Source organism: Canis lupus, chromosome 2 (genome assembly GCF_011100685.1).
Source record: "Canis lupus familiaris isolate Mischka breed German Shepherd chromosome 2, alternate assembly UU_Cfam_GSD_1.0, whole genome shotgun sequence".
Classification (NCBI taxonomy): Eukaryota; Metazoa; Chordata; class Mammalia; order Carnivora; family Canidae; genus Canis; species Canis lupus.
In genome coordinates, this window is record NC_049223.1 from 42365239 (window position 1) to 42379114 (window position 13876).

The 13876-nt window shown below is 44.4% G+C and overlaps 1 pseudogene; it reads right to left on the minus strand.

Annotated features, from left to right (window-relative positions):
- Positions 1-7070: 7070 nt before the first annotated feature.
- Positions 7071-7657, minus strand: LOC100683085 (annotated as a pseudogene).
- Positions 7658-13876: the final 6219 nt, after the last annotated feature.

Sequence of the window (13876 nt, forward strand, 5' to 3'; positions counted from 1 at the left end):
GCTTGTATACCTCCCTCCCTCTGGCTCTCGTTACTTTCAACTTCTCTCTCTCTCTCTCTCTTTTTAAAGATTTTATGTATTTATTAGAGACACAGAAAGAGAGGCAGAGGGAGAAATAGGCTGCAGGCAGGGAGCCCAGAGTAGGACTCGATCCCACAACCCTGGGATCACGCCCTAAGCCAAAGGCAGACGCTCAGCCACTGAGCTGCCCAGGCGTCCCCCAACTTCCCTATCTTGAGTGAGTCCTTCCCATCAGTTTCCATAAACATTGCTCAGGTCACTTCTGTGTTAAAAGACAACAGAGTGTGCATCTGCTCTGCACCTCTGGCTGCCTGCCGGTTCTCTCCAGGGGTCAGCCCGTGGTTTCGGGGGAGATCAGGCCATGTCCCACGTAGCTGCCCGGGGGGGCGATGACCGACGGTAGAGGCTCTGGGGCATTGGCACGCTGGCACCCCAGCTTCGCCAGGCCACATTCCGGTGGGATTCGGACAGAGGCCGATAACACAGCAGGGATTCTCTGGCTTATTCTCACCACCAGGGCTCCAGAACCAAGCAACAAAGCCCTCTTTTGTAGGGTTACATGGCTACCTGGTCGTCCCTCGTGCCCAGGGCTGCCCCCGGCTCCTGAAGGGCTGTGCGGAGCCGGGGCTGTGGTAGGAGCCCAGCTGAGTGGGACCGAGGCGTCTGCCCGGGCGTGGGTCCTGCCGCGACAGAACCCCCAAGTCCCAGTAAACCCGGGTAGTGTGATCCTCTCCTGTAGCAACTCGGGCCTCTTGCCTCGTTTAAAGTTCTGTGCTTGTGCGGGTGTTACCTTCCGTTTGCCGGTGCGCTTGCTCCCAGAGCCTCAGGCGGCTTGTGCTCTGTGACAGCACCCTCGGGGAGCCCATCCTCCAACCGGGGCATAAGCTGGTGTGGTGCGCGGGGCGCTCCTGGTCCGCTTGCTCCTGAGGCTCATCGGCCTCCAGTAAGGCTCCAGTGTCCCTCCCTGTTGCCATGATGCTCCTTGTGACCGCAGCTGGCCCCGTCAGCACATCTGGTCATGTCACAGAAAATTGCCCCGTGACACATTCAGTCCTTTTTTTTTTTTTTTAAACCAGCAACAAAATGGGATCTCCTCTCGCTTCACTCCTATAGCCAGGGTCCATTCTAACCTGCTTTTGCCACTGATCCAGCTGGGCGTGGGACCACAGACCTCAGGATTTGCTCTGTTCCATTTCCTAGGATGACCTAGGCCCCCATCCTTCCTGAGCGGCACTGGTGTCCTAGAAGCATCTGCTCTTCCCAACAGACCACAGCCCTGCCACGCCATTGGCAAAGCCTGCTGTGAGCAAGCTTGTACTCCCCTTGGGGCTGTGATGAGCCCCCTCAGATTAGATCGGTCAAATCCCTTCCCCTGCAGCATGATGACAAATAGGTTCATTTCTGGCTGGCCTGCCAGCATTGTGCTTCAGCAGTTGGGGCCTGTTGGTTGGGGTTAATACATATCCTAAAACCTGGGCCTCCTGAGCTTGCAGAGACGTTAGGGAGCCTGCATACTGTCAACTATATCGAAGCTTCCACTCACATTACATTTTTTTCCATAAACATTTTGTAAGGGTTTTTATGTTTTGCTTTTGAAATTACTTGACTATATGTAATTTTATTATATGATTACATTTCTCAGCAATCATCCTGTATCTATAGGGATTCTTTTTTAAAAATTTTTATTTATTTATTCATGATAGAGGGAGAGAGGCAGAGACACAGGCAGAGGGAGAAGCAGGCTCCATTCCATGCAGGGAGCCTGACGGGGGACTCGATCCTGGGTCTCCAGGACCACACCCGGACTGAAGGTGGCGCTAAGCCACTGAGCCACCTGGGCTTCCCTCTATAGGGAACAACATAACATTTTTATAACTTCTAAAATAATGAAGTTGATATTTTGTTTTATAACCACTTACTCAAATACCCTTCAATTTTCAACTTAGCAATGCTCTTTTCTTGCTAAGGATGTGTATGTTTTCGTAGATCCTTGAAAAACTCCCCGGCCTTGGATACTGTATCTCTGGTGATCAGAGTATAGACTATCTCTGCCTGAGTGTTGTAAATGAAGATACACAACTGGCATCTAATTAGAAACTGCTGTGGACGCCAACATCTTAAAAATGGAACCTGAAACAAAATGGGGCACCATTGTTTCCTTGGGGCAGGGTGGTTCCTGGTGGAGGGCCTTGGGGTCAGGAGTCAGCTCGTGTTGTGGGTGGGGAAGCAGGAGAGTACTGCGCGGCTGATGGGATCCAGGTGTAGGTTCTCTTCCGTCCACATTTCTAAGTGAAGCCTGGCTGTTAAATGGTTGCATAAACAAGTTATGCTGATGGGCCCTTTCTGAGTTGGATAAACTGGGGCCTGGTGAGCGAGTGTGAGCCTTTGTGTGAGTCTGCCTCCGCCCATCACCTGGGCCCCCCTATCTCTCTCTTATTTGGGGCTCACTCTCACCCCAAATTAAGGCCACACCCATATGGTTAGAGTACTGAAGCCTGCATCTGTGCAGGGTGTGGGTTGGGGTGGTATCTGAGATTAATTCCCCAGAAGCAAACACTGAGACACAAGTTCAGGTGACTAATTTACTAGGGGCACATTCCCAGGAAAAACTGGTCAAGGAGTGAGGGAAGGCTTAGAGGGAAGGGGAAGAAACCAAATATGGTGGGATTTCAAATGCCAGTGGAGGGCAGAGTCCTCCCCCCCACACCCACCCTGATTCTGGGGGGACATTAGAGGTAAGTAACTGGGTTCCTGGAGTGTGTCGCCAGTCAAGGCAAGGGACTTGAGTTTTCACACTCCTAAACCCCTCAGTCACTGCTAAGGGCTTCTTCACTGGATGTGTAACTTTTAGGCACTTTTGGCTCCATATAGAGGTGGAGGAGGCCAGCCACCCAATGGGAGCTTCGGGGCCAGGTGACAGAAAAAAGCTCTCAGATGTTGGATGCTGGTAGGTTGGGAGGTATCCTGGTAAGGCTGTCAGATTTAGCGACTAAAAATGCATATGTTTTGTTTTTAAAGAAAGAACACGCTCACAGGAGCATGGGGGAGGAGCAGAGAGGGGGAGAGAGGGAAAGGGGAGTGGGAGAGAGAGAGAATCTTAAGCAGGCTTCAGGTCCAGCCTGGAGTCCCACATGGGGCTTGATATCAAGACCCTGTGATCATAATCTGAGCCGAAATCACGAGTTGGATGCTTAATGGACTGAGGCATCCAGGAGCCCCCAGGATGTGTTTTCTAACATGCAGCAGATTCTTTGGTCTGTGTGTGTTGGTCAAAGCTTGTGTTATTTAATATTCCCATGGCAGTCCTGTAAGAGCAACCCTCTATTGTTAAGATAGAGTTCGCAGCAGAAGCATTTCCGTTAAACTGCCTCAGCTTTGCTGCTTGCTCATCTGTCTGTGGTCTGGCACGAGCCCCTCAACCTCAGCTTCTTTAATCTATAAACTGTTGGGGGGGGGGGGATAGTAGTAACACTGCATACAGTTAAGGAGAGATGAAATGAAGAAATGATTGGAGCTTAATGGAGGGCATGGCACACAGTACGTCCCCGGTGAATAACATATGGTTATTGTTGTTTTTCAAAATAATAAGCTTCTGCATAGTGAAAGAAACAACAATGCTAAAAGGCAGCCTATGGAATGGGAGAAAATATTTGCAGATGGCATACTTCATAAAGGATTAGTATCCAAAATATATAAAGAACTGACACGACTCAACACCCCAAAACCAAATAATCCAATTTAAGAAAGGGCAGAAGACACGAAAAGACATTCCAAAGAAGACATTCAATGGCCTCAATACCTCTTAACATAAGGGAAATGCAAATCAAAACTGCAATGAGATAATCACTTTACACCTGTCGGAGTGTCTAAAAAAACACAAGAAACATCAAGTGTTGGTGAGGATGTGCAGAAAAAGGAGTCCTCTTGCACTGTTGGTGGGAAGGCAAACTGATGCAGTCACCGTAGAAAAGTGTGGAGGTTCCTCAAAAAGTTAAAAAGAGAACTACCCTATGATCCAGCAATGGCACTCCTGGCTATTTATCCAAAGAATGCAAAAAACACAAATTCAAACTTGACACACTTGAGGCAAATATGTTGTACGTTAACCAGTCTTCAATTAGAAAATGTTCAGAGGGAGCTGGGTAGCTCAGTTTGTAGTGCATCTGGCTCTTAGTTTCGGCTCAGGTCACGATCTCCTGGGTCCTGGTGATAGCCTACTTTTGTTGAATTTAATGCGAGTTCTCTGTGCTTCTTGGATTTTGATGTCTGTTTCCTTTCCCAGATTTGGGAAGTTTTCAGCTATAATTTGTTCAAACAAGTTTTTATTTCTTTTCTTTTTCTGGGACTCCTAGGATATGAATGTTACTAATTTTTAAGGAGCTGCTGAGTTCCCTAAGTCTACATTCATGATCCAAAATCTTTCTTTCCCCTCTTTTCAGCTCTATTATTTTCCATAATTTTATCTTCTATATCACTGATTTGTTCCTCTGCTCCATCCATCTTCCTTGTTATTGCATCCAGTTGGCTTTGCATCTCAATTATAGCATTTTTTATTTCAGCCTGACTAGTTTTTAATTCTTTTATTTCTGCAGTAAGGGGTTCTCTAGTGTATTCTATGCTTTTTTCAAGTCCACCCAGTATCCTTATTATTGTCATTTCAAATTCTGGTTCAGGTATTTTACTTATATGTGTATTGATAAAATCTCTGGCTGTTACTTCTTCCTTTTCTTTTTTGGGGGGGTGATTTCCTCCATCCTGTTATTTTGTCTAGGTCACTGTTTTTGGGTCATAGTAAGGAAAGCCTGTTCTAGTCCTGCTTCTGAGACTGACTATAGTAGGAAAGGCCCTAGCTGGTCTTGGGCCTGGTGCTTCAGGAGGTGTTCAAGAGTGTGCACTGCTGAGCCACCCAGGTGCCCTGGGAAGGTCTTGCTGTGCTGTGGCCAGTGCACCCCAGAAAATGGTCTGTGACCACACGGTGGTTTGTAGTTTATATGCAGCAAGAAGCCAAGGTGTCTTTGTTACTTTGCTAGGGAACAGGGTGACATGTTGGCACCACCAGTTCTTTTGTCCCCAGAGAAGCCATGTCACCACTCCCAAAAGCACTCCAGGAAGAGGAAATCTGTTTCCCCATGTGATCCAGTGGATTCTCTGCCCACACTGTCCACTCCCAGGTCTCCCCTCTCCTTCACACTGGAACATTACTAACCCCACCAGGCATGACTCTGGCCATGGACAGACTTTAAAACTTTAGACTGCTCTCTGCTGCTTATAAAAACTTGCTGCAGTCAGTTCCTCTCCTTATCCCAGCCAGTAGTTTTGAGGAAGCCAAACTAGTAGTTTCCTAGCACAATCTCCTGCTCATGCTTTCCCTCTCTCTCTCTCTCTCTCTCTCTCTCTCTCTCTCTCCTTTCTGTGATCAAGGCTGCCTCCCCTCTGCAGCACCTGCAGCTCTTTTCTCCCCTAAATCAACTCCACAGCTCCTCCCTTCAAGGGAGGAGAAACCTGTGTTTCTCCCTTGAATTGTGCAGTTTGTTTTGTTCTCTCAGTCCTCAGGTCAATTTCTTGGGTGTTTAGAATGATTTGATGTTTATCTAGCTGTGCTCAAGGAATGGGGCAAGCTTAGGGTTCATCTACTGCTGTGCCATCTTAACTCGTCCTCTTCAGTCTGTTTTTTTTTTTTTTTTAAGATTTTATTTATTTATTCATGAGAGACACACACACACAGAGAGAGAGAGAGAGAGAGAGAGAGAGAGAGAGAGACATGCAGAGACACAGGCAGAGGGAGAAGCAGGCTCCATGCAGGGAACCCGACGTGGGACTGGATCCCGGGTCTCCAGGATCACGCCCTGGGCCGAAGGCGGTGCTAAATCGCTGAGTCACCCGGGCTGCCCTCCTCAGTCTGTTTTAAAGTCAATTTTATCTGATACAAGTCTTGGTACCACAGCTTTTTCTTTTTTTTTTCCATTTCAATTTGAGTTTAAATATCTTTTTCCTTTCCTTCAGTCTGTTTTTGTCTTTAGGTCTACAGTGAATTTCTTGTAGGCAGCATATAGATGGGTCTTGTTTTATTTTTTTTACTTCATTACATCAACCTGTGTCTTTTGACTAGAGTATTTACACCATTTACATTTAAAGAAATTATTGATTGTTATGCACTTACAGCCATTTTGTTAATTGGTTTCTGGTTGTTTTTGTAGTTCTGCACTATTTCACTCTTGCTCTCCTTCTTTGGGATTGATTGCTTTCTGTAATGTTACTCTTGGCTTTATTCTGTGTATCGGTAATAGGTTGGTTTTGTGGTTACTCTGCACCTATGTTACATCCTAAGTACACAGACACCTCTATTAAGTTGATAGTCACTTAAATTGAAACACATTATAAAAGCAATACATTTTTAATTTTTCTTCTCCACATAATTTGCATAGTATATTACATTACATACTTCTGTTTTGTTGAATCCTCTATTTTTTGATAAAATTGAACTTTTACTATTTTTGTCTTTGAACCTTCACACTAGCTTTGTAAGTGATTGATCTTCTACCTTTATTGTATATTTGCAATTACCAGTGAGATTTCTCCCTTTCTAATTTCCTTAAATCTAGGTAGGACTTATTTTGGTTAAAGAAGTTCCTGATAAGTTCTTATAAGACTTGTTCAGTGGTGATGACCTCCTTTAATTTTTTTTTTGTCTGGGAAACTCTTCTTCAGTTTGGAATGACCATCTTGCCGGGTAGGGTATTTTTGGCTGTCAGTTTTTTCCATTTTGCATTTTGAATGTATCCTGCTTCTCTCTTCTGGCCTGCAAAATTTCTGCTGAAAAATCAACTGATAGCTTTATGAGGTGTCCCTTGTGCACAACCAGTTATTTTCTCTTGCTGATTTTAAGATTCTCTTTTTAAAATTTGTGCCATTTTATTTTATTTTATTTTTTTTATTTATTTTGGGGGGGTACATAAAGATGTGTTTTATCGAATAACTGATTTTTTTTTTTCGAATAACTGATCTGATTAATGCTGAGGCCACTACATACAGACAAGAGAGAGGGAGTTTTATTTCTTGGTCTCTTCCTCCTTGGACAGAATCTTGATGATCTCCTCCTTTGTGGCCTGAAGCCACTCTTCACGGTGCTTGCGGGCCTCCTTGGCCTTAGATCTGCAGGCTTCAGTCTGGTCAGCCAGAAGCTTCTTGCGATCCTTGTCTGCCTTCAGCTTGTGGATGTGTTCCATGAGAATCCACTTGTTTTTGAACATGTTACCCTTCACTTTCAGGTACAGGCTGTGACACATGTGGTGGTCAATCTTCCTAGATTCCCGGTATCTTCTGAGCAGCCTGTGCAGAATTCTCATCCTCCTCATCCATGTTGCCTTCTCAGGCATTCGAGCATTGGCAATACCTTTTCTCTTACCAATGCCCATATGCCTCCCCGGTGGGCCAGAGTGTTTTTCTGGCCCCGAGCCTGGGAATGGACAGTCGCAGGCTTTCAGATGATCAGCCCACCTTTGATCAGTTTTCGTATCTGCTGATGGGAGTTTGCATTGGTGATTTCATTGGTCTCATTGGGGTCCAACCAGAGCTTCTTTTTGCCACAGTGGAGGTCCCTGGAGGCAAGCCTCTTCTGAAGCCTGAGCATACTCATGGCTGTGGCCGTAGTGCTGAAAGGGAAATTTGTGCCATTTTAATTATTATGTGTCTTGGTGTGGCTCTCCTTGGGTTCATATTTTTGGGGGCTCTCTGTGCTTCTTGGATCTGGATATCTGTTTCATTCCCTAGATCAGGGCAGTTTTCAGCTATTATTTCTCCAATTAAGTTTTTTCCCCTTAGTCTTTCCCCTCTCCTTCCGGGACCCCTATAATGTGAGTGTTCACATGCTCGATATTGTCCCAGAGTTCCCTTACCCTATCATTATTTTTAAAAATTCTTTTTCTTTTTACCATTCAGCTTAGGTGCTTCCCTCTACTTCCTGTTTTCCACATTGCTGATCTGTTCTGCATCCTCTAATCTGCTGTTGATTCCCTTTGGCATGTTTTTAAAATTTCAGTTGTTGTATTCTTTAACACTGACTGGTTGTTTTTTATATTTTCTGTCTCTTTTTTAAAATTCTCACTGAGTTCATGTACTCTTCTCTCATGCTGAGTGAGCATCTTTATGACCATACTTTGAACTCTTTATCAGGTTAATTGTTTATCTTCATTTTAAAAATTGTTCTTCTGCAATTTTGTGTTGTTCTTTTGTGACCTATTCCTCTGCCTTTTCATTTTGTTTGACTTTGTTCCTATGAAATGGGTGAAACATCTACTTTTCTGTCTTAAAGGAGTGGGCTTGTATAGGAATTTCCTTGTGTGGACTACATATGCCTGGCAGCTTTGACTAGTTGGTTGGATCTGGGCATGTGTAGGCCAGGGTTCCGGGCCTTTCCATGCTGGAGCCACCCTGCTGCGATGACTAGAGCTTCAGGAAGCATGAGCTGGGGCATTCCTCACAGAGGGTGTCATGTTGAGATGGCTGGAGCTGAAGTGGGTATGGCCTGGCAGATTCTAGGGTGCTCCATGCCAGGGCCACCCTGGCAGGATGGCTGGAGCCAGGAGAGACACTGGCCAGTGGTCACCTGGCAGGATGGATGGGGTTGTAGTGGGCATAGGCTGAAGATTCCCTGGTGTGCATTGCACCACGGCAGCCTTGGTGGGATGGCTGTAGCTCAGCACAGGCGGGGGCGTGTGTTGAGATGATGATGGGCTGGTGTGGGCTAGGTGCCTGGGGCCCATGGAGGCAGCAAGTCAGCTAAAATGCCCGCACCCTGCTTCCACCTGTTCTGTCAAGGTGGAGGGGAAATGCAAACCTACCACTCATCAGCACCTCCAACCCTGGAGAAAGTTGAAGCAGCTCTCCCACCGTTTAGGGGATGGTCTAGGGTTTGTTAAACAGGTTTCCTTTACTGACAGTCTAGTTGCCCTTTAAACAACTGGGGTTTTGTTTTGTTTTGTTTGCTCTGCCCCAGGTCAAGTGAATCTGTACGTGGGCCCCTCGGTGATATCCTTTCCTGCTGAAATTTGTAGCACTGGGGCTGGGGTTCCTGTCATAACTGTCTCCATGTCTCCTGCTGTTCTCTTTGTGATCCCTCTATCCTTTGTTGGGCAGAGGTGGTTTAGTCAGCTGTGAGTTCTTCAGGAAGAGTTGCTCTAAATGTAGGTAGATTTGGTGAGTCCATTGGAGGAGGTCAGGGTCTTGTTACACTGCCATCCTGGACCCCTCTTAGTAAGGGCTTTTAGCAATATTTTTCCAATCTATGAGCATGGAATACCTTCCCATTTACTTGTGTCATCTTTATCTTTCATCAGTGTCTTATAGTTTTTAGAGCCCAGGTCTTTCACCTCTTGAGTTCAATTTATTTATGGCAATTGTAAATGGGATTGTTTTCTTAATTTCTCTTCCAGTTTGTTACTAGCATATGGGAATGCAAGAGGGTTTTTTTATATTGATTTTCATATCTTGCAGCTTTACTAAATTTGTTTATTCTAACAATTTTCTGATAGTCTTCGGACTTTCTACATACAGAACTATGTCATCTGAAAATAGTGACATTTCTACTTCTTCCTGTCTGATTTAGGTGCTTTTTACTTCTTTTTCTTGGCCTAATTGCCCTGGCTAGGACTTCCAATACTTTGTTGAATAAAACTGGCAAGAGTAGACATCCTTGTCTTATTCCTGAAGAAAAAAAGATTTCAGATTTTCACTGTTGAGTATGATATTAGCTAGGCGCTTGTCATATACAGTCTTAATTATATTGAGGTATGTTTCCTCTGTCCCATTTTGTTGAGAGTTTCTTGTTGTCAGTGGATGTTGACTTTTGTGAAAATGTTGATCCTTTCTGGCATCTCTGGAATAAATCCTGTTCAGTCATGGTGTATGATTTTTTAGAACATTATTAAATTCAATTTGGTAATATTTTATTGAGGACTTTAAGAGTTTTTATTTAAATTCCAATTATGTAACATACTGTGTAATGTTAGTTTAATTCAACACTTCTCCTATCCAAGTACTAACCAGGCCTGACCCTGCTGTGCTTCTGAGATCAGACAAGATTGGGCATGTTCAGGGTGATATGGCTGTAGAGCTGTTGAAGATTTTTGCATCTATGTTCATCAGGGATATTGGCCTCTAATTTTCATGTAGTGTCATTATCTGGTTTTGGTTTCAGGGTAATACTGGCTTAATGATATAAGTTTGGAAATGCTCCTTCCTCTTCTATTGTTTTGGAAGAGTTTGAGAAAGATTGGTATGATTTCTGCTTTGAATGACTGATAGAACTTACTAGAGAAGTCATTTGGTCCTGGACTTCTGTGTTTTGGGAGGTTTTTGATTACCAATTCAATCTTCTTACTAGTAATCAGTCTGTTAAGATTTTCCATGCATGATTCAATCTTGGTAAATTGTGTGTTTCTAGGAATTTATCCATGTCCGGTTGTCCAGTTGGTTGGTGTATGCTTATTGTTGTTATTAAAATGAGGGTCAGAGAAGTGGTACCAAGTTAGTGTGCCTTCAAAGTCCCTGCTGATTCTAATGGGTAATCTTGCAGTTTGTTCATTTCTATGTGGGTCAGAGTGTGTAATTGCGGATGGCTAAATTCTGGGGTGGGGGGAGGGGGTGTGAACTTGGCTGTTACTGAAAACCTGGGGAGCAGCTGGGGCAGGAGTTCCACATTTTCCTACCCCCTTCTCTACCATTTTTCTTGATGCTTTCCACAAACAGAATCTCAGCTGAGGCCTGTAGTCTCAGGGCTGTGCTCTCAAAGGCTAGTCAGTGGATGCTGGAACATAGGAAGGAGGGATACAGGTAGATATTGATTGGGCAGGGGTATTGACTACAATTGTCTTAAAAAGGGAAATGAGCTCTTTCTCAGCTCCTGGCCATTAGTGATTGCATGGAGATACCCTTGTGAGGTTTCCTATCTAGTCACATCCAGGAAACGCTTCCTTCTTGTTGGCTTCACCCTCTCCAGCTAGTGGGCACAGCCAGAGGCATAGCATAGACAGGAGCCCCTGCAATCAATAAAATGGCCTCCCCAAGACAGAAACCTGCCAGTACTACTACGGAGGGGAGATAGGGCCTGGTGTCATAAGCCAGGGACCTAGATCCTTAGGCTTCACTCATTATCTGCAAGATGTCTCTCCTTGGGCACATTATCCACAGCATCAAAAGAAGTATAGCCTGTGTCTCACCTTGTGGCTCATTTACCTCTTTCCTGTTGGGCAGTGTGGTTTCTGGGATGTCTAGTGAGCTGTCTTTGCCTTCCTGTGTCACCCTTCATCAGCATCAACAAAGCTTTTTGTAACATTTGTCCTCCCCCAGGCTTTACTCTCTCTTGTCCATTCCTTAACCAGAATCTCACGGTCACCCCACTTGCCCAGCTAGAGAACCTGGAATACTCCCAGTCTCATGAGTTGACAGAAATCCCAGAGCTACACCTTCTCCAAGCAAGATGGGAACAAGGGAGGCACCTGCTTACCCTTAAGGCCATGCACATGCACCCAGAGTGCCTCTTTTACTGACATATCCTGAGTGTCAGGATGGCCTCAAGCCAGGCCTGTCACCAAGCTCCGTCTGTCCTGCTCATTCTTTTTTCTAACTATTCCCTTTGTGCTATGACAGGTCCTAGGGAGGCTGTCTGACATTATCAAATCCTGACACTTGGATTATCATGGGGTCAGGAGAGACTCTCACCTGCAGGATTATTTGCATAGAGCCTTGTTGCTTAGAAATGGGACTGGTTTGCTTTCCATGATTCTTTAGGAGAGGAGAGAATCCTGTTCAAATGTTGCCTCAAAATCAGTAAAAAGCTTGCAATTGGATATTTGTCTTGAACCTTCCTCAACTGTGGTCAGAGATCCATGATTAGAAGGCCTTCCTATTTCTGTCCTGGGTGAAGAAAAAGTGCAGGATGCTCTCTGCCTTGCACAGGACTGTGGATTGCAGATCAGCCTGACCGTGGCCAGCCTGAGAGTAGTAGTGTTAGGACACTTAGGGTCCTTGCTTGAGAAAGTCGCACTTTTGGCTGTGGGCCGGAAGTAGGGCTGGTAACATCTGGGTGTTGCTAGAAAGGTCAACAAAATTCCTTTGAAATTTTGATCTCCTATTACAGTTTTGGAATTTTAATATCCTACTACAAAAAAAGAATTTTTATTTTTATTTTTATATTTTTTTTACAAAAAAAGAATTATGGTTGACTTAGTTTTGAAATTTAAATCTCATATTATAAAAAGAATTACAGTTGAATCTGACCCAGAGAAGAAAGGCAGCATTAAGTTGAGAACAGTGTGCACATACTGATCTCTCTTCTTTGATCCATCCATGCCCATCACTTCTTCAAAGTTTTATAGAAAGTTCTTTTCTTCCAGGAAGGCATGCCTAATGAACAGATTTTTGCCTGAATATGAAATGAGTACTTTCCTTAAAATCATTTCCAGGGAAAGGAGGAGTCACCTAAAAATAAATTCCCTGCAAAGTTGCTCTTATTACATGCTCTTTTTCAGTTTGAAAATAGGAGTGTTTGGGAAAGACTCATAAATGGAAAAGACCTCAATTAGGCTTAGTTTGGAAGTTTTAGTGGAGATCACCAGAAGAATTGCCATAAACAGAGCCAAAGGCAAACCCCACAGATTTAGTAATCACTCCCATGGTATGAGCTCACTATTAAATATATATGATTTCATTTTAAGGAAGTTTTTTTTTTTTTTTTAAAGACTCTCTTAAAAAGCAAAATGGTAAGCAGTTACCTTATGGGGATAATGCATATCCACTTCGGAGGCAGTTGGGGAAACTGTCAATATTACACAAGTGGGTACTCAGGACTGGGAGTCTGTTTCCCGACAGCTGCATCACTCTGTGTCTCAGCTGTGTGGCAGTGACACGGATGAGCTCTGGAAAACTGTGCTAATACTTCAAAAAGAGGAACTGGTGATGACAAGGGAAAACCCTGTTGTCCATGAGCACAGAAAGATTTGGATAGAATTATTTCATGAGTGAAAAATCAGTACTTTGTCCTGGTGTATTGGATATTGTCTGATTTAAAATAGCAACTAGAGGCAGACATGCAGCTATTTAATCAACATTTATAAAAGGTACACATTCGTGTTCAAAAATTTTCTTCAGGTTTTTCTTAAGGGAAAATTGGGAGATGTCTCTTTATTTGGGGCTGCCTTATATTCAAGCCCTGAGGTAACCGAGAACCTGGGTTCCCTAGTCTGCACTTAATGTTCCTTTTCTGATGTACTCTTTTTTTTTAAGGCTAAGGCCTCATCCAAAGTGTTTATTTCATCTTCCTCTCCAGAATAACTTCTGAGGACAGGGCTGTTGTCTTTTTCTGGTGTAATCACCCCCAAATTGAGTTTTGCCCTCCTGTGGTGTGGCAATGTTTGTTGGATTGTCTTCTCATGGTCCTTGTCTGAGGGATGAGGAGATGGAACAAGAAGCTGTAAGGATCCATCCCGGCTTTAAATTTTTTTGGGGGGGAGGGGGGAAGTTGTTTTTTGACACATCGAGTATCTGTGTTGCTTTAGAAAAGCCTTTAAGCCCTTGCTGGTTAGAGGTGGGAATCAGGGGGTGCTTTCATGTTGGAGGTGGAGGAGAGGCAAGGCCCTGACTGCCTGGGTACCACGCACCCTTGGGCAAAAAGAAACATGACACCTGTGCTAAAAAAGAATTTGACTAACGAATTTGGAAATCTGCTCTGATACTCACGCTTTGATTTCTTCCTCTAAGCAAGATCTACCAAGCACCTACATCCACCTGACATACTAGGTGCCAGGGACTCGGAGATGAAACAGGGAACCTGCCTCCAGGGGTGTGGCTCCTAGGTTGG